This window comes from Gopherus flavomarginatus, chromosome 2 (assembly GCF_025201925.1).
Source record: "Gopherus flavomarginatus isolate rGopFla2 chromosome 2, rGopFla2.mat.asm, whole genome shotgun sequence".
NCBI classification, from domain to species: Eukaryota; Metazoa; Chordata; order Testudines; family Testudinidae; genus Gopherus; species Gopherus flavomarginatus.
In genome coordinates this window covers 4,326,562-4,347,779 of record NC_066618.1, presented here as the reverse complement: position 1 = coordinate 4,347,779, position 21,218 = coordinate 4,326,562, and the positions used below count along the sequence as shown (strand labels likewise).

The 21,218-nt window shown below is 44.9% G+C and overlaps 1 protein-coding gene across 5 annotated transcripts in view; it reads right to left on the bottom strand.

Annotated features, from left to right (window-relative positions):
* Positions 1 to 18,132, bottom strand: part of SCAP (SREBF chaperone) — a 118,041-nt gene extending 99,909 nt beyond the window's left edge. Inside the window, exons 1-2 of one of the 5 annotated variants that reach the window (XM_050942436.1) lie at positions 14,075 to 14,159; positions 12,720 to 12,951 (exon numbers count right to left, since the gene is read on the bottom strand). The gene's annotated coding sequence lies outside the window, so the exon portion shown is untranslated. Of the gene's footprint in view, positions 1 to 6,653; positions 7,049 to 12,719; positions 12,952 to 14,074; positions 14,170 to 16,255; positions 16,342 to 17,960 lie in introns of those variants that run through there. The other 4 variants (XM_050942435.1, XM_050942434.1, XM_050942437.1 and 1 more) reach the window with 4 other exon arrangements.
* Between the last annotated feature and the right edge of the window lie 3,086 nt (positions 18,133 to 21,218).

Sequence of the window (21,218 nt, the reverse complement as noted above, 5' to 3'; positions counted from 1 at the left end):
CTAACTAGGAGAAATGGGATAAAATCCAGCACAGGACAGTATAGTCTGAATAGGAGGGACGAGCTTCCTGACAGCAAGACCTAAGGCTACCTCGGCTTTTCCGCTCTTAGACGCACACTGGATAACCCTGCCGTTTGTGACAGGAATATGCATAGTTTTAACTGCTTTGAGAATCCAACACAGTACACCACCACAGCTGTGCGATGTGAGCTGAGCCCGTAGTACAGCAAACACTTATCAACTTACTCAGCACTGGAACAGCCTGATTTTGGAAGCTTCTTTTTTCAGACAAGGTGACAACTGAGAATCCACTGTCATTACAGTACTGACCCTGAGAAACCAAGCATAGCAATTTGCAAACCTGTTTAAGTTACTGTTCTGAGTTTAAAACTGAACTCCCAATACCAACCTTTCTACAAAAGAGACCAAACGTCATTGTCCCAAATAGGGAGTTCACTAGATCGTTTACCCACTACTGCCTGTTTGGTTTGGCAAATCAGTGAAAACAGAAGCCAAGTTTACTGAAGAACAGTTGCAATCTCACCCTTTGAGAAGAGCTACTGCCACTTTGGCTTCTCAGCCTGCTGCTTCTGGGGACAGCTGGCATTTTAATCAGACATCTAGAATTAGTCTCCTCGTACTTGATGCAGGAAAAGAAACAGTTTATTTCCCAAAGCTCAAGCATCTGCTGCTTGCCTTACATTCTATTAAGCCAGAGATGTAGAGTCAGTCATTGTATCTGATGGGCACTGGATGTCTAAGGCAACACTTGCTCACTGTATCATGACCTGTTGAATCCCACATGGCTTAGAACAAACACTGCTGGTTTTCAGCCAAGAAAGGAGCAATTTAGGAGTACTGAGTATATCCTACTTAATGCATAGAACATCTTGCTCACATAAGTTATTTTTTGACTAAAATTAACTTCTATCAGTAACTTTTGTTACTAACATTACTAGTATTTTGTTGGGAGGGAGCATTTTCTAAACAATAGAACACTGGCTGGGGGTCGGAAGATCTGGGCTTTACTGTCACCTCCACCAGATTCACTTCATGACCTTGAGTAAGTCAGGTCATTTCTCTGTGCCTCTGCTTTCTCTGCTTGTTAAATTCAGGTAATACTATCCTCATAGACAGACAAACTTATATTTATTAATTCTTGAAAATTTGAAGTCTTCAGACAGAAGGAGCTAGAGAAGTACTTTACAGTAAACGCCAGCCCACCAACCAGTAGTCTGGCTTAAAACATTTACAGGACACTAGATAAATTATAAAAGATCAGGGGGGAGTGGGAGGAAGAGAGATTTGTCAGTTTCACTTTGCTCCAATTCTTGAACGTGTTAGAAGCAGATGCATTAGAACCATCCGTGTGCAGACTCAAGATACTGCTGCATCAGTTCACATTCACAAAGTTGTCTTCACAACTACAACGGCTAGACTTCTTTAAAAGGCCACAAGCTTTGAGTCTAAAATTATTCTGGACTCAGAACCCACTTATTCAGAGAATCCAGGTTTCAGAGTAGCAGCCGCATTAGTTTGTATCCACAAAAAGAACAGGAGTACTTGTGGCACCTTAGAGACTAACAAATTTATTTTAGCATCAGCTTTCGTGGGCTACAGTGTTCCATTCTATGCATCCGAAGAAGTGAGCTGTGGCCCACAAAAGCTTATGCTGAAATAAATTTGTTAGCCTCTAAGGTGCCACAAGTACTCCTGCTCTTTTTATTCAGAGAATGTTGCCTACTCTCCACTAACAAAAGGATTTGTGAAGTCTTGCATAACCAACCCAACAAAAACAAAAGGTTACATGCAAATAGAAATGCCACTAAAGCATTCTATCATAAGCTCATAAAACAGTATTCTGCATTTCTGGCACCTTGCATCCAAGGATCTCACGGCACTTTCCAGACATGTAATGAAACTACCACCTTACCCCTGTGAAGTACTCCTTCCATTTTACTAACGGTAAAAATGGTGGTACACTGAAGTTAGACAACATGCCCTAGAATGGGGGATCCCGAACTGTGGTATGTGAACCACCATACATAAGCTTTATGCTCCATCCATTTACTTCACAGCAGTTTTGTTTCGTGTTTTTCTTTTTTTTTAAATCAATGACGATTGGGACCCACAGCCCTACCACACACAAAGCACATAACACAGCCAGGAACAGAAGCCAGGTTTGGGCTTTTTAAGCACCTCAAGATAGTCAGCTAAAAAGGTGCTTAAACAATAATTCTGTACATCTTTTAGCCACTCCTTTCTTAAGCGCAGAGCATTATTACGTTAGAAGATTACAAAAATTCCAATACGTGCCTCAGGTGTGATTTAAATTAAGATCCTTTTCTCTCGCTGCAATTTCAGCGCTTTATTAACTACCAATCCTTATACCTAGCAAACAATAGTTAATGTAACAATGTAAGAGCTCTGAGGGTGGGACTAAGATTAGCAGTACTTGTAACCTGCCTAAAGACAGCCCCACATTATATGTTCCCACCCAGCTATTAAGAAATGATAGCACAACACAACATTACTCCACTATTGCTTGAGAAACATTTCTCATAGCAGTCTTGCTACACAGTCTACCAAAGACGTTGTGCTGCGTCTGTGGCCTCACCACAAAGTGCCAATCCAATGCTGTAACAGCTTGACAGAAAAAGGAGAATTCAGGTTATAACCAGTTCATGGTACAAATAGGATGGAAGAAGATTCGAACAAGCTGGAGCCAGAAACTACATTGTCACCTCAGCCTGGTCTCCCCTCTCCCAGGTACAGTAAGAGAAGGCAATAGCACTTCTGAACCACTGCAGAGTAATACAGCACAGCAAGCCACATCACCTGAAGGGAAGCAAAGCTTGACTGCAAAAACGTAAGCAAGTTTTACACTGGTGAACTGCACTCTTTGTGGACAGCCAGGGAGATATTCTTCACTGCTGCTTGTTGGTGAATAGAAGCTGGCTTCCCCACTAGCGTGCCTCACTCATAAGGATGGACCTTCCCTAGGGAAGAGGGCTGAATCTCTGTGGGACATTCTGCTATTGATTTCTCTAGGGCAGTGGTCCCCAACCATTTTGGCTGGTGGGCATCAGCCGAAGGACCGCTGCGGCGGTGGAGCACCCGCCGAATTGCTGCCGAAATTCGGGAGCGACGCCTCTCGCTGACATCACTTGTCGACAGCAAGCGGCATCAGCGAGAGGCGTCCCTGCCAAAATTCGGGGGCAATGTCTCTCGATGACGTCACTTGTCGGCAACAAGCATCATCATCGAGAGGCGTCCCCGTAGAAATGCTCTCCCAGTGGCCAGGACGCGGGCACCGCGTTGGGGTCCCCTGCTCTAGGGAGAGCATCTTTCAGTCAGCTCTGCCATCTAGTATGGTTACTGAAGTCTCCTGGGCTGTCAAGGGAGCACAGTTCACTAATGTAAGATTTACTTTACCATAAAGGTTTGACATGGAAGGTGATGGTCCCTATCCCAGGACTTTTCATCCCTTCCTTCCATATGCAGGAAGTGAAATATGAACACAGCCAATAGGATGAGAGCTACTGGATAGTTTGTCTTGTGTGTACAAAGTTTAATGAAGAGTATGTAACAGTGACAGACCCTTTGTACTGAATAAGACTATATCTATACTTAGATTGCTTAGCGGCGCAGCTGCAGTGCATCAGTGTGAACACTTGCTACACTCCCGTCACTGCAGTTAATCCAACTCCCCGAGAGACAGTAGCAAAGCTAATGGAGGGATTCTTCAGTCAATCTAGTATTGTCCACACTGGAGGTTTGCTCAGCTTAACTATGTCACTCAGCTTAACTATGTCACTGAACGACATAACTGGGTCAACCTAACTTTTTAGTGTTAACCTGGCCTAAGTCTTGCACTGTAAAATACCATTCTCCCATTTCCACATATTTTAAGTAAACCATCAGGCTTGCAACACTTCCCAAGCACAGAAGAGGAACAGGCTATTTCTTTTGGCCATAAACCCACCCGACTGAGAAAAGCCATGACTACACAGACCAACACCAAAGTGTGGCTCAGCAGGCAAGGAAGTACACCCTGTTACTCTGCAGCATTTCAGATGCCTGATGTGACTAGTACACTCTAGTTTGGCTATCTTTACTCTTGGGATTATCAAGACCGTGGCTAACAGTTTCCAGGTTCTTGCAATGTCAGATTGACCAGGTAGGGAAGCAAGAGATTCCACATTTAATCAAAGAATTTCTCCTTGAGGGAGGTAACAGTGGCTTGATGACTCTTCTGCACACATAGATTCATAGATTCTAGGACTGGAAGGGACCTCAAGAGGTCATCGAGTCCAGTCCCCTGCCCTCATGGCAGGACCAAATACTGTCTAGACCATCCCCGATAGACATTTATCTAACCTACTCTTAAATATCTCCAGAGATGAAGATTCCACAACCTCCCTAGGCAATTTATTCCAGTGTTTAACCACCCTGACAGTTAGGAACTTTTTCCTAATGTCCAACCTAAACCTCCCTTGCTGCAGTTTAAGCCCATTGCTTCTTGTTCTATCCTTACAAGCTAAGGTGAACAAGTTTTCTCGCTCCTCCTGATGACACCCTTTTAGATACCTGAAAACTGCTATCATGTCCCCTCTCAGTCTTCTCTTTTCCAAACTAAACAAACTCAATTCTTTCAGCCTTCCTTCATAGGTCATGTTCTCAAGACATACCACCACTCCTCACTGAGCAGCAATATTGTATATTCTACACTTCTTCCTTTCACCCTGAAAATCACTTTATGGACTCCATATATAAAAAGCATCCCCTCACCACTGAAATGCAGCCCCCCTGGGCGTGGATGGGTGCAGTTAGGTATACTGGCGCACCACAAGCTCAGTAGTAGAGGCAGAGGGTACATTTTACTAAAGACATGAGTGGGAAAAAAAAACCTGATTTTTTTTTTAAACCAACGCAGCTTAAGGTCCCACATGAAAGAGCCCCATGCAGCAAATGTCATAGAATTCTGCTTATCTATGTCTAAAGGAAGACAAATTGAATCAGCCCTGCTGGGATTTGATCCCAAGGATTCCAGACAGCATTTCAAACCTGATGCTTTGGTCACTAAACCTTTCCCTCTGGACAATTTCTTGTGAACACAAGGTTGAGCCAGCTTAGACGGACACTGGCAGATGTAAAAAAAAAGTTGAACCTAAATTCAGTTTTCAAAAAACTTCATTGTAGCTACCTTTTCCATAATGTCACAAAAAATTGAAAAATAATTTAAGTATTCCTCTGCAGTCTTAGCAACACATACCAGAGTACTGGGCTAGTAAGACAGTGAAAATAAGTACTCAATACTCATTGTTCAAGCTTAGAGAAAAGCAGTTAATAACCAGCACTGATTTTTTTAAAAGAAGTAATTTCATTTAATCTTATTGTTTTTAGAAACATAGCTAAGGGATTCTGCTTTAAATATCATTTTTAACTTGCCAACATCTATTTAAAGCACCAAGTATGGGGGATACAAGATTGGGGTTGAGTGCATCCAACAGTGATGAATAGACACATCATGCTACACTGCTGACTATTAGAATCCCCACTGGAGTGTAAAATGTATCCTAAATATATTCAGTGTCTGCATGTACTGTAGAGCAGATAGACAGAGCCCTGACATCCCCCTTCTACTTTGCATGATAGAAACACATGCTTCCATTAGGACCAGCCCTCAGTTTAGAAGCAGAATATGCTGGGACCTCTGCTGGCGTAGTTCTGTATGTACCGGTATGCTCTGGCTCCATACTATGTCAGAAAAAGGAGAGACTCACCAAAAAAATGCAGATCTGTACAGGTTCTTCCACTTCTCTCCCCCTTTGCCCAATATGAAGCAGAAAAATCTGGCTAGCATTCCCTTACAATGCAGCTCTGTAGGTTAAACAGGGCACATGGACTATCTGAGGGAATTCACCTTCCTAATACTACATTCGCTTGCAGTGTATTTACCAGATCGATAATCTCCCAGCAGCATCCATCCTGAGAGATCAGCTGGGGACAGACTAAAGAATAACTTCTACTTTCAAAGTCATTTCAAAACAAGAGGCGATAACAGGACTGATCCTGTTTGGGGCTGGATGAAACATCCTATTTCAAAACTCTGCTGTCACATGGGAATCTCAGGTGCCAAAAGCTCAGTCTCCAGGCAAAGAAGGCTAGGTAAACAGCCAGCCATTACAGGACAGAGGGCATTCCTTACAGAATTTAACATGCATCTCTACATACTGTACAGACACAAACTTGCTGTCACTGCATAGGAGGACACCACAATCCTCCACTGTACCCCAGGAGAGACAAAGCATCTGCAAGTGGCACAGCTAGCACCAAGGTCTATCATCTGAACTCTAGTCTTCACTGAGCAGCAAAGGCTCTCTGCAGAGGTGAGCGCTGTACAGGTTATCTGAAACTCAGAACATGCAAGAGTTCACAATGAAGATACTGATGAAAATGAATTCCACCACATTCTGCTACCAACTACAAGAGACACACAGGAGGTCTCTGGACCCTAGATCTTATACACACCTGGGAGCAGGTTTCTCAGAATGCTGGCCTTGGGTCTACACAAGAGGCCACTACACAAATTGCTCAGCTGATCCGTAACCTGAAGCTGCTAGACATTATAGCCTCTCTTCCCCACTTACCAAAGCAGATCCATGGAGGAGCACAGACAGCAGTTGCAGTAGGACCTCTCCTCTCCCAGCCTGAAAGATGCTCCAACAGCAGTGACAATAAGAAAGGGGAAATGAAAGAGGAACACATGTGACCCAACCTTCCAATCACCCAATAAAAAAAGTCTCCTGACTAAACTGACATTTTGACATCTGCTTCAACGAGGGCTGGTGGGTGGGAAGTGGAGCCATTTCTCTACAGAGAGGCTCAGAGATGAAAAATCAAGTATGTGCTGAGGACATTAATCTCCCTTCATGAGCCTGCTAGACAGTCAGCTCCATAACACCATGCTGCTGTTCTCTGCTTCTATTCCCATGGAGAGAACACTGCGCTTTGTGCAGTGCAGATACACAAAGGCCAAGTGAAACAGAACATTTCCTGTGGGAAAATCACAACCCAAGCACTGACCCTTTGGGGGCTGGTGTCCTGTGTGGGTGAATACTGACTCCGCTCTTTGGACATTTTGAAGTCTTGCTTCTGAATCTGTCCTGTGCAGAGTATTCTGTGTAGTAGAGTGTTCCCTTTAACATCCCCTGCCACAGAGGTTCATGTCTAACATTCATTTCAGGTTCCATTCCCACCTACCCACGGAAAACAACAACATCAGCCATGTGATCAACTCAGTACCTAGATTTGAACTGGGTCCCTTCCCATGTTCTCATCACACGAGATACACATCACAACTGCCAGAACCGAACCACGCCTTTCCAATGCAAAACGTATCACTAACTCTGAACACATCATCAACCAAGCCATCTCCCTGGCCCCCTATTGCACTGCACATCAAATTAAGGCTTTAACTGTTACAGTCTTGAAGATAAGAACGGCAAGCTTGCCCCTACCTATATATCTGATCTGATCTTCTTTCATGTGGTTCACCAATAAACAGCAACCACTTCCAACAAACATCAGCTACTTCTTGCTTATCCTTTTCCCAGTGTGTCTCCACAGCTTTTCCCACCATGCCTCTTGGGCTTCGAATTGCTCCCCAAGCCATTTCCCTCAGCTCATTCAAATCCCTCTAAAAATAAACTCACTTCTGCCATGAAGGTGTAAATAAGAAACAAAAAATTAAGGGAGCATACCATTAAGATGCATGTCTCAGTGGGCAGTCACTCTTGATGCCACCCTTTTCTATCCTCTCCCCTCATCTATAACACTCAGTCAAGTCTTGGGATGTATTGGACTGCAAGCTGTTTGAAGTATGGACCATGGCTTTGCCTGTTTTGCAAGGCACCTACCACATCTTTGGGTGCTGAGAAATAATGATCAGTATCAAAATAGCCAGGATTTGAGAACACAAACAAGAAAAGTAAGCTGGCTTCACAAAGGCTTTAAAAGAAGAGAATGGAGCTGCTGAAACAAGCAACCCTCCATCTTACAAACAGGCTTAATTATCTCAGTAACAATCTAAAGTGCTGATTCCTTTATAGTAGCACAAGACAAGCACCAGCCCTCATTTTGAGGACATCCCGTGGTCCTCTACTCCACAAGAGAAGGGAATTAAGTTGAAATTTGTCCTGGACAAATGAGTTGAGAACCAATGTAATTACTATACTTATTTGCTAGAATGTCCCTCTGTACTTTCAGTTGGACTAGACGTTCTTTGCTTCTTGTCATAAAATGGCATATAAAGCTACTCTGACTGGTATGGATGACATGAACACACATTCACACATGCCCTGAAAATCCAGATATTCTGGATGAAAGACAGTAAAGAAATGGAAGGATCAGCTGAAAGAGACCTCTACATTGCTCAGAAATTTACTCCCCATTTTGGACTTAGCCAAGGGGAGGTTAATAGAATTTCTATCCACATCATATGAAATAGAATACTTACTTTTCCCAACATAGACCCCTTTTCTACAAAGCTACAACTTTGGACAAGAGTTCTCTCAGAAGTGGTCTAGTTAGCAGCCCCTTGTTCTTCCCACAATCATATTTACAGGAAGAAAAAATGACTATGTAGAATGGTACCTTTCTCTCTCAAGATATTTTCTTCCAGCACATCTTACTGGAATCATAGCCATTTATAACATTGTCAAATTTTTATTGCTGTATAGGGCATACAGTAAGTACAGACATGGGAGTGCAAGCTGGAATTTATCCTGCCTCATACATCAAATTATCAGCTAAATTCTAACTACAAAATCTTAGTTATGTAAAGCAAAACCCAGTCTGACTTAGAGAAATCTTGACTTTTAAGTGGGATTAAGCCAAGTGTTGAAATCACATTAAGAAAAGAAATGGGGAGAACCAAAGCGTCACGCTTCAGACAACAACAGCTGCCCAGAAAGCAAAGTGAACATGGAGAGAATGGCTTGGTATAGAGAAGAGATGTAGATCACCACATTTTACTGAAGGACTCAACAGAAAGAGCTATGTATCAGTTTAATGTAGAACCTGCCCTCTGCACAGTACCACAAGGACATGCCTCTTCAATAAGTTTAAGTGGTTCTCAGTGTCTTCAAGTCCTTCAGAAAACAGTCCCATTGCTCTGATTGCCAAGAGCTTTTTTTCAATCAATCATGATTTCCACTGAGCCATTCTGCGGTAGTTTGCCAACATTCATTCTATCAGTCCACATCAGGTTGACAGCCTCCTCCACCATTCATGGCCTGAAGCTAGCCATGCTTGGTAGGATAGGTTAGTAAGAGGCAGTTTTAGCCGAGTCCATTTCTCTCCACTAACACCACCGCAGAAGCAGAACTTGCCTGGGACTGCCACAGCCAATAGCCTTACTCAGAAATTTAAGGCTGATTGACACAAATATCAGCTCTATTACTAGATCCCGACTGGCCTATCACCGTTACCACATAACACTGGGTCTCGTTTCCTTCATTAGGGGGCACCATTTGCATGGGCAAACCTGAACATTAGTTGAAGGGAGTCTGTACTTAAAACATGGGGAAGTGGTTTTGTTCAAGGATTCTGCGGTTATGAAGTCATGGGGAGCACTTCACCAGCCACCTAACGGAAGCCGTATAATGTTTGATCATGTCACCACTCATGGAATAATCAGCCCTGTTTATCAATTTGGCTGCTTCACAACAAACGGCTAGGGAATGCATCCGCCCTACAAGACTCAAAAGGATGATGCAACAATCACATGCAATTACATCCTCTGCACTCTACATTGGAATGCAGCATACTGAGAACCAAAGGAGCAAGGTCTACCACTGTCCTCTGCAACTGATCATGGAGGGGAACAGGCCCACTCGATACTCAGCAGATACCTGCTCCGTGCTACAGAGGAAAGCATAAAAAACACCAAGAATCTCATTAACATGCCCCTGTGGGCAGGGAGGGAAAGTTCTTTCCAAATTCCAGCTATGGAAGTCAAGTCGAGCAAAAACTGTCTCCTGGATGCAAGAAAACACCACCATAATTTAAGCACACAGCTCTAATTACACCCCAAAATGCCAGAGCAATACATACTGTCTTGCAAATGTATTCTTTTCCAGTTTAAAAAGTTTAAAATATATCTCCATGAAAAACAAAGCGCCTAGTATTATTGCCATTTACTCTGTTGTAGGCCTTAACTAAACTCCATTCCCTCAATATCCACCACCACTTTGTAGGTTTCCAGCCCTCTCTTGGATATAGTTTGACCAAGTTATACCATGTTAGCTCTTTCCACAGTCAATCAATCCCTCTAGTCCCTGGATCATAGGTTGCTCCTCTCAGCTATTTATAGTCTACAAATAACGTACACCTACCGAAGCTAAGTTTCATCTTCCTGCTCATGTTCCCTCTCACCCCATGACTCCAAGTTTAACACTTCAGTTGTAAGCTTCTGAGCATATCTTTCTACTTGTATTGTGAAGCACCTAATATACTTTTGAGCATTATTTAATAAGACAGTAACTCTCTTCAGTTTGCCAAGACATTTGATAAATGAGACCAATGAAGGAAGACCGTATTTCTGACTGAGAAGTACTTTTAGGCAGGGATGGATAGGTCAGATAACACTTCCACCGACACCTCTACCCCACATCCTGTTCGTGTTTTTTCTCTCTCTCACACACACACACACTCACTCACTCTGAAGGCAAGAAACAATTTAGCACCTTCACCACAACAGATGTGAAAGAATTACAAACCCACCCAAAACCAATGCACACACTTTTGCACACCAATTATCATGCTGAAACAGCACATAACATCTTCTCCTTCTAGTTCTAAAAAGTGTCTTATGTCCCTTCCCCACACTGTCTTCAACAAACAGGAGAAATGATTGGCTGTAATAGAGCTGAGGCACCCATATAATTTATTGTATGTATTGCACTAGTGCCCAGGGATCCCAAACATGGACCAAGGCCCCACCATGTTAGGTGTTATGCGAACACACACAAAAAAAAAAAGACAGTCTTTCTCCTAAAGCGCTTACAACCCAAGTACAAGACAAGAGACAACAGGTGGATAGAGACACAAGGGAGCATAAGGAAACAATGAGACATCTCTGTTCTTGGAAGACCTGTGTATTGTCCCACTAGCCAGAGCAGCATTGCAAACTAGTGGTTAAAGCACAAGACCTGAGCTTTTGTTTCCTGCTCTAACACTGCCTCACTCGGACCTTCAGAAAGACATTTCCCCACCTGCATGCACAGGGATAATATTTACCTCCCCACTCCTTTCTGAAATTTCTTGATAACACTGTCAGCATAAAGGCATGTATTTATATAAGTTACAATAAAAACCATCAGTTATGTATTATATGCACAGTGTACCCAGAAGAGATTCACTTGGCTCTGAAATAAGCAATTCCCCAACAGCACTGTCATCTGTTTACTTTTACATCCAGTTTCGGGTAAAAGTTTGGCACTGCCTCTGTATATTTATCCTGAGCACACGGCTCCTTTCATTAGGAAGGATGAATCCCTGATGCAGGAGGAAGCAAGATAACATTGAACAAACTGTGGTCTTTATTGCCCTCTAGTTTCAAAAAAACAACACAAACCAAACAAAACACAGAGGGGAGACTCTGTGGGCCAAGAATCATTTCTGCATGTCATGCTCCTTCCTAGAAGTGGCCTTGGGTACACTTTTGAACACAGTATTTTCTATGGCTGCAGTCTTGCTAAGGGGGATTTCACCATGACAGAAGAGAACAGCCATATTTCATTTGTTTTTTTCCATTTTCCAAGGGCAATTTTTTTTTGGTGGAGAAAGGGAAAGAGGGTTTATGCAACACTCATATGTGTTCTACTGAAGGGGGAAATGATGATGCAGGAAATTGCTATCGCACTTCTCATCTCTAGATCAGTAGCTCAATCTTGGGGCTACTGCAGTGAATTTTCAAAGCACTTCTCAGGTAAACTAGATAAACTAGATCTGCACAGCAAAATCCTTACCACATTTCTCAGTTTTCTCCCTCCCATCATAATAGGAGGCTCCTCTTGATTTTGCTTAGAAGTGGTGGGTTGGAGAGGTTTTCTGCATCCATTGGTGGCTTTCTGAGGATCAGGTGGACTATTACATTTTTAACGGAAGTTGGCATGTTAATTTTCCAGAAGGAAACAGTACTTTCTGTTGTAGCAAGCACAATTCTCCATGGGTTTTTACCTGCCAGGAGTGCCACCTATTTTACAGGTATCAGCTCAAATATTTACAGCGGCTATTACAGTGAGACAGGATCTAACCCTTTCAGGGGTGATCAAGCAATTAATTTGAGCTGGTCCATTTCTGAATTTTATGCCTTGACCAATTCCTCTTGTATTCAGAAGGGCTTTTCTTCAGAGTAGGATGAAAGCTAGTCACAGCAGCCAGTGCTTGGACCCAATGCTGATTAATTAATTAATTGGTTCACTATGCACAACAACTCTGCTGGCCACTATTTTGTGGTCCTGCTAGAGGAGGGACAGACTCTCTTCAAGTTCTGTACCTGCAGCAGCAGAGCCCTACAGGAAGTCTGTGTGCACTGGATCAGGTTTTGTGCCACCAACATTTGTTTTCTGCCTAAGCAAACCATTTCACTAGCCATCTCGGTGATGATCCGAGGTGGTACTGAGTGGAATATCCTATGAGCTTATTCATACCTTAGCCTTTCAACTGTGTGGTTTGCCTTGAAGAATATGCAGGAAACTTAAAATGATCCAAATTTCTTTGTGAGAAAGCCAGCCCAAGTTGTTGATTGTTAGAAGAAGAACATGCACACACTCAGACACCGGGTATTACTAATAATCCCACTTTCCGTTCCTCAGATGAAAGGTGCTGTAGAAGTGAACGCTTTCCCAACACTAACCAAGCCTCAACTTCATAGATGGGAACCTGGAAAGAGATTGTGATTTGCTCAAGCCCATCAGAGTTAAAACCAAGAGCCAGTCCTCTGGCTCTAGCTATTAGAGTATACGACCCCTTCAACCAACTGTTCTATATATTTTGCCTTATGTTTTTCAGAGCTGTGCAATATCATGGTTTTGAATCTGAAGAGTCTTCTCAAGTTTCTAGGAAAAGCACCTAGGGTTTCTAAAATCCCTGTACCATGCAATGCAGGTAAAAAAGGACCTTTTGCTGTCTTTGCATATTTCCATTAGCTGGACCCAGTACAACTCATGTACTTCAGCCTGAGGTACACTTAAAAATTTTGTTAGCATAGTTATTTTGGTTAGAAGTGTGGAAAAATAAAGTCACCCCCATGACAGAGCCATACCAGCAAAAGCCCCAGTGTACAGATGCAGTATATCAACAAGAAAGTCCTTTTGCTAGTATAACTTACTCTCTCCAGAGAACTGGCACGTAATAAGCTCTATGAGCAAAAAGAACTCATTTGTCAGTATAAGTTGCATCTCCACTAGGGGAGTTAACTGATAAGAGCTTGTAGACGTCTGGCGTTGGGGCGTGGCCCTCTCAGGTTCAGCGGGGAGCCAGGGCGCCTCACTACCCACGGCAAATAGGTCAGGGTTCAGGCCCTTCAGCAGGGGTTGAGCAAACAAAGAGTCTATAAGCCCAGGCCCTGGGTCAGGGCGGGGCGATAAGCAGTTCAGAGCTCAGACTCTTCAGCAGGGGTTGAGCAAACAAAGAGTCTATAAGCCCAGGCCCTGGGTCAGGGCGGGGCGATAAGCAGTTCAGAGCTCAGACTCTTCAGCAGGGGTTGAGCAAACAAAGAGTCTATAAGCCCAGGCCCTGGGTCAGGGCGGGGCAATAAGCAGTTCAGGTGAAGGCCTCCTCCGGCCAGCGAGAGGGGGAGTCTGCCACCCTTGGAAGGGTGGCAGGGGGAACGCAGGCCCTCCCACTCCACTGCGTTCCAGACCGGGGCCCTAGCAGCGGCCAAGCCTCACTGCTGTCAGTGGGGATCCTGGCCACAACACACTGACATGGGTTCAGGCTCTCCGGGAGCCAAACCAGGGTCGGCTACCCCCGGGCCACTTCCGATCTCCCCGTCTCTGGGTACCTGTGTCTCGTCGCCGTCTTCCAGTGGGTCCCAGACCATGGGCTCCTCAGGATACCGGGCACGGGGAAGCTCAGGCAGCTCCTCAGGATACCGGGCACAGGGAAGCTCAGGCAGCTTCTCAGGATACCGGGCACAGGGAAGCTCAGGCCGGGCGCGAGCTCAGCCACCCGCGTCTGTTCTCTTCGGCGACCGGCCTCCAAGTGAGCGCCAGGGCTGGGCTTTTATACTTCCTGTCCCGCCCCTTGATTTCCAGGGGGCGGGACTGGCTGTGGTGGCTCCACTCACATTGGCAGCTGCAGCAGCTCGGCCCTCTCAGGTGCAGCAGGGAGCCAGGGAGCCTCGCTACAGAGCTCTACTGACAAATCCTTTTAAGCGTGGGCAAGGCATTAGATTTGCACATTTATTTCAGTCACATACATTTCTTCACTAATTTTCAGCTCTGACACACAACTAACAAGTGCTCTCCTCAAAGAAAGAGCAATGTGCTGTGTTAGAAGAAAAAGAGAAGCTGAGCATACTTCTGACCTCTTAGACCACTAAGTAAAAAGTTAGCCTTCAGCATTGATTTCCCTATAATATTACCTCAAGCCACCTGATATTCAAACACTAAAACTTTTTTAAAAACATATTATAAAAATGAACTTTCATTTAAACAGCACTTTTCAACAAAAGGGAATTTCAATGCACGCTACAAACTTACTAAGCAATTGTACAGACGTACTGAGTTATTTCACACTCCACTGAAATGCAGGTATCTGTGAGGTGACACTCAATAGCAATGGATTACTTTCAAATAGACTAGATTACAAAAATACCTTTTCACAGGCCTGACTACACAAGGCACTAGAAGCTCAGAACTCCTGCTGAAGCCAGCACCTTTCAGGAGCAGATGATCCTCTATTTTAATTCTGAACAATACGGTAATCACATAAAAAATTACAGATTAGACATTTGATTTTTGAGAGCAGCAAGCCACTACTCAAGCCTCCCCATCCATTGGTGAAATACCTCCTAAAGCAACTTTGTTACATAACTAGTCTGACTTTGAGACTGTTGCTATTGAGAATAAGACACCTATTATTCCCCAGGCATCTCTGTCACAATGGCCCATGCAAGATTAATTTAACCACTGCCAAAGAAGAAATGCAACTCCTCTCCCCTTCCCACACTCAGAGGCTGCCCACTCCCTCACGATGAAGAGCACAGTCCCAGAAGCAGGACTCTTGTTGATCCTTGTCAAGAGACACTGATTATGCAAGACCACTACTGGCAAGAGTTATGTAAATGGAGCAGTTGCCCCAACTTCAGGGCTGGCATCAAAGAATCACTGAATACTCAACACAGTCCCATTCTGTTGCTTTTTCTTCTTTGATTTGGACTCTTCAGATAAACAGGAATCATTGCAGATTCTGAGCTTGAGGGGCTTCTACAGATCATAAGCCACAGAGCTGCATTACTGAAGAACCCCCCACAGCTGCTGTCATGGTATCATTCCCCACTCTGAACCTTAGCGTCCAAAAGATGGGGTACCAGCATGAATTCCTCTAAGCTCAATTACCAGCTTAGATCTTGTAGTGCTGCCACCAACCAGGACTTGCAGAGCCTGGTACACTCTGGTTCCCTCAAAACCTTCCCTGGGGACCCTAAGACCCAGACCCCTTGGATCTTAACACAAGGAAAGTAAACCCGTTCCCCCACCGTTGCCTCTCCCAGGCTTTCCCTCCCTGGGTTACCCTGGAAGATCACTGTGATTCAACTCCTTGAATCTTAAAGCAAAGGGAAATGCACCTTCCCCCCCTCCTCTTTTCCCCTCCCCAAGAGGTAATACAGATTCAAGCTCCGTGAATCTAAAACAGAGGAAATTCCACCTTTCCCCCTCCCTTCTCTCTCCCTGTCTCCCACCAATTCCCTGGTGAGTACAGACTCAATTCCCTTGAGCCTCAAGAAGGGGAAAAAAATCCATTAGGTCTTAAAAAAGATACGTTTTTAATAAAAGAAAGAAAAAAGTAAAAGTTGTCTCTATAATTTAGATGGTAAATGTTACAGGGTCTTTCAGCTATAGACACTAGAGAGAAGCCTTCCCCCCAGCACAAATACAGATTAAAATCCTTCCAGCAAAATACATATTTGCAAATAAAGAAAACAATCAAAAAGACTAAATCACCTTCTACTGGTACTTACTATTTGAATAGAAAATTAGAGAGCCTGTAGGTATGTCTGGTCACTCTCAGAACCCAGAGAGAACAACAGACAAACAAACGCACAAAACAAAGACTTCCCTCCACCAAGATTTTAAAGTATCTTGTTTTCTGATTGGTCCTCTGGTCAGGTGGTCCAGGTTCACTGCTTGTAACCCTTTACAGGTAAAAGAGACATTAACCCTTAACTATCTGTTTATGACAGCTGTCCCCTCAGAGACCCTGCACCAGATCTAACAACTTATTTTCTTTGCTGTCAATGAGGAGATGAACGGGTGGTTACTTGCATGGATTGGGTAGAATGAGAAGAGAGCAAGGTGGCAGATGGAAGACAAGTTGCGTAGGTAGTGGCTTAACGACAAAGAAGGAGCTTGAATGTGAGACAGGTGGGAGGAAGACAGTGATGGGATTTGGAAAGGGGCTGGACACAGTGAAAGCAGCAGGCAAGGAATAGGATTTTCACAGCCATGTGATGGTCAGGATAGAAGAGTGAAAAGGCATGAAGTCTGAATATTCAACCTAAGTTTTCACAATTTCTTTGAGCTGCATCCCCTTATGCTGTAATTAATCTCATAGACTTTAAGGTCAGAAGGTACCATTATGATCATCTAGTCTGACCTCCTGCACAAAGCAGGCCACAGAATCTCACCCATCCACTTCTATAACAAACCCCTAACCTATGCCTGAGTTATTGAAGTCTTCAAATTGTGGTTTGAAGACCTCAAGCTGCAGAGAATCCTCCAGCAAGTGACCCATGCCCCATGCTGCAGAGGAAGGTGAAAAACCTCCAGGGGCTCTGCCAAACTACCCTGGAGGAAAATTCCTTCCCGATCCCAAATAATGTCTATAACATGCAGACATTTAATGCAACACACTAAACAGATTAAAAACTGGCTAACTGATAGGTCTCAACATGTAATTGTAAATGAGGAATCATCACTGAGCAGATGTGTTTTCCAGTCAGGTCCCACAAGGATCAGCTCTTGGCGTTGTGCTATTTACTATTTTATCAATGACCTGAAGACAAAAGAGTCATCACTAATAACATTTGCAGATAACATAAAAATTGGGGGAGTGGTACATAATGAAGAAGACAGGTCACTGGTTTAGTGTGATCTCAATCACTTGGTAAACTGGGTGTAATCAACCAATACATGTTTTTAATATGGCTAAATGTAAATGTGTATATCAAGGGTTGGCAACCTTTCTGAAGTGCTGTGCCGAGTCTTCACTGAATCACTTTAATATAAGGTTTCGCATGCCAGTAATACATTTTACTGTTTTCAGAAGGTCTCTTTCTATAAGTCTATAATATATAACTAAACTATTGTTGTATGTAAAGTAAATACGGTTTTTAAAATGTTTAAGCAGCTTCCTTTAAAATTAAATTAAAATGCAGAGCCCCCCTAGACCGGTGGTCAGGACCTGGGCAGTGTGAGCGCCACTGAAAGACACGCGTGCCATAGATTGCCTACCCCTGGTCTATATCTACAAACAAAGAATGTCAGCCATCCTTACAGGATGGGGGACACTATCCTGCAAAGCAGTGACTCTGGAAAAAGATTTGGGAGTCATGGTGGATAATCAGCTGAACATGAGCTCCCAACATGACGCTGTTGCCAAAAGAGTTCATGCAATTCTCGGATGCTTAAACAGGGAGCAGTGTACGAACAGAGAGCTTATTTTACCTCTGTATTTGGTGCTGGTGCCACCGCTGCAGGAATACTGAGTCCAGTTCGGGTGTCCACAATTCAAGAGGGGTTCTCTTGTCACTGCAGCCAGTCCATCTTCCTGAAAGGCAGTAGCTGGCTCGACAGAATTCTTCCGCTGACCTAGCACTGTGAACACGGAGCGTCAGGTTGGCATGCCCATCTCTCAGAGTCTGAGACATAACTATGCCTATAGTTTCAGTGTATTCCACCCCTTAGAAAAGCTACATATCTTTAGCTCAAACGAAGACTGTCACTCTTCTCTAGCCTTTTGATCAAGTCCTTTATTTTTCTCTGCATTTTCATGAAAAGTTTGATACTGGGCATGTCCAGTCACCTCTTTAGCTCAACAAAAGGAACATTTAAAAATTCTTCAAATAATTGTCTACAGTAAAGATTTAAGTTAATCAGATGCATTGACTATGAATATCAGGACACACTTTCACATTTCTAAAGTTAAACTGATTGTATTTTGCCCTTCTATAATTTTAGTGAATCAGATTACTAAAGCGACATATTTGGAAAGGTAAATAGTAAGCATCCTGCTAGACTGACATATCTATACGGAGCAGAGTTAATCTCAGCCATTCAAATTAACCACTGAAAGCTAAGTATTCTTGTGAAGGGAGTCAGAGACTAACAGCACGGGACTGTCAGCATGGTTTATATCTAACAGGACAAATAAACCCTGGCAGTATTCCCTTTTTAAAAGAATACACCAACTGACTCACCTGCTGCATCACACAATAGTTCCTGTAACTCTAATCTAATTGTATTCATGTGTTGCTAGGGAAGTCATTGGTTTCTCAAAGGATTTATAATAAAGAGGCAGGATAAGTGCAAAGGGGAAGTTCTTTTGTATTTTAAAACCCTCTAGAAATAAATGGAAGTTGCATCCAGAGATTTTGGGAAAAGGTATCAAGTGGTGTAGCTTCTCCTTCCAAAGTTCAACTCTCAGCAAAGGCCCAACTATTTTTTCCTCACCACACACAGAGACACACAACCACATCACTTCAGGGCTTTTTTTCCAACATACAGTGCTGCAGCTATGTCACCGTAGCACTCCAGTGAAGACACTACTACGACAGGAGAGCTTTTCCCATTGGCATAGTTAATCCAAATCCCCAAGAGGCTGTGGGTACATCAACAGGAGAAGCTCTCCTGTTGACATAGCACTGTCCACACAGGGGCTTAGGTCTGTATAACTACATCAGTCAGAGGGTGTGGATTTTTCACACCCCTGGTGATGTAGTTATACTGCGATAGGTCTGTAGTGCAGACCTTGCCACAGTCTTCAAACAGCTTCTCTGCCTCCCCATTCCTTCCAGAAGCCACTCTCCTCCTCTTTTGCAGAGCTTGAAACAGTTTCTCTAACCCAGTGGTTTTCAACCTTTTTTCATTTGGAGACCCCTAAACAATTTCAAATGGAGGTGCAGACCCTTTTGGAAATCATAGTTTGTGGAGCCCCAATGGTCCACAGACCACTTGTTGAAAAATCGCTAATCTAGCACTTACAAGCTAAAAGGCTAGAGCTACTAGCCAGAGTGAAATAGCCCTGTGTCACCACACCACTTCACTCTAAAGCAATGGAGTACAAATTTTGGTCTCTTAATGTGATAATCAAATATTTCTCACTTGTCAATTAAGACTAATTAATAACTGAGTAACGTACTTAATGTCTGACTTTATTAGACCTTCTTTCCCTCCCTAACTGCATGTTACTTTCTCTTTTCTTTCCTTTCATTGATCAGATTGCATCTATTTCAGTGTCTGTAATTAACTTCTTCTCTCCCACCCTCCATCCTCCTATTTCCACTCCCAGACCACCATGTGGTCTCTTCCTACCTTCTCTGTGTTTTCTCTCTCACACACATGTCCTCGCTTAGAGTCTATTTATCCCCCACGCCTTCCCTCCCACAAAAGGAGGAATGGCTCAGGGTCACCACTCCCTGATCACTTCTAGAGGAACGAACAGGGGGCTGCTCTGTTCCCCATGCTCCTTTCCCATTCCCTCTTCCTGCAGGCAGACAGAGCAGTGGCTCCTCAGTATACACCTAACTTCCATTTGACTCCGGTGAGGAAGTTTTCCCCCCCCCAAGTCTTACTTTTTAGAAACTGCTATGAACTAATCCAGGTGACTGAACCTCGTCACTCACCCCATACCTAGTACTTGCCTCTTATCGCTTCAGAATCCGGCTACTGTGTCTTGTGAGCCTTTTCCTCAGCCATTCTTAAGGTCCAGAGAAGCCGCCTGATCTCTCTCCAGCACAGGGCAGGTTAGCAGGATGCTTCTCTGTGCTGCTTCATGCCCCCTCCCCTCTTTGCTTATTATTTAACTCCTTCACGGGACGGGCCTTTTAGCTACGGTTTGTACAACTCTCCAGGCAGTTTCTCCTCTCCTGTAGCGGGAGACTGGGGCCCCAGGACCAGAAACAGAGGCAACCTGAAGCAAGAGTCCGACTCACAGAAAAACCTCTCCGGCACCAGCCTCCTGCATCTGAGCCGAAGGCTGCTGGGCGCAGGGCCAGAGGGAGGGGGTGAGGTCTGTCCCCTCCCACTGGTTGCAGGGCATCCCGAACAAACAGCCTCCCCGGGGGTGGGCATGGCTGGCCCGGCCCTGTGGGAAGCAGACAGCCCCGGGCACCGGGAGTCTCCCCACAGCCCCCGCGGGCTTTACCCGGCGCACCTCCCAGGCCGGTGCGTCCCGCCCGCGGGAGGCGGGAACCCACGCGGGGAGACGGGCGGTAGCGCCACGCACCCTGCCCCGGAACGGGGGACTGCCCCTCCCCCGCTAGCGGTGCCCCCCTTTTAACGGCCCCCTACGGCTAGGGGGCGGGGGCTGCCCCCGCTCCGCCGGCCCCACGTGTCAGAGCCCCGGCGTGGGCGGTCGCCGGCCCCGCAGTGCTCTGGCCTCGCGCCGCGACCTGAAAAACTGGGGAGGGGGGTGAAGCGCGCGCGCGCGTCTCTCACCTTACGGGGAGGTGGGGGGGAGGGGCGGGTCTCAAGCCGCTCGGCTCCCAGCCCGAGCCAACGCCTCACCTCTGACCTTTCCCCTCTCACCCTTACGCCGAGCCGCGCCCACGCGCGCAGGGATGGCGGCTGAGGCCCGCCTCCTGGCACGGCCACGCCCCCTCATGCCATAGCCACGCCCCTCCTGGCGCGAAGAGCCGCCCCCGTCCCTGCGCGGGATGCTTCGAGCGGCGCCGCCCTCGGCCCGCTGAGGGGGAGAGCGACGGG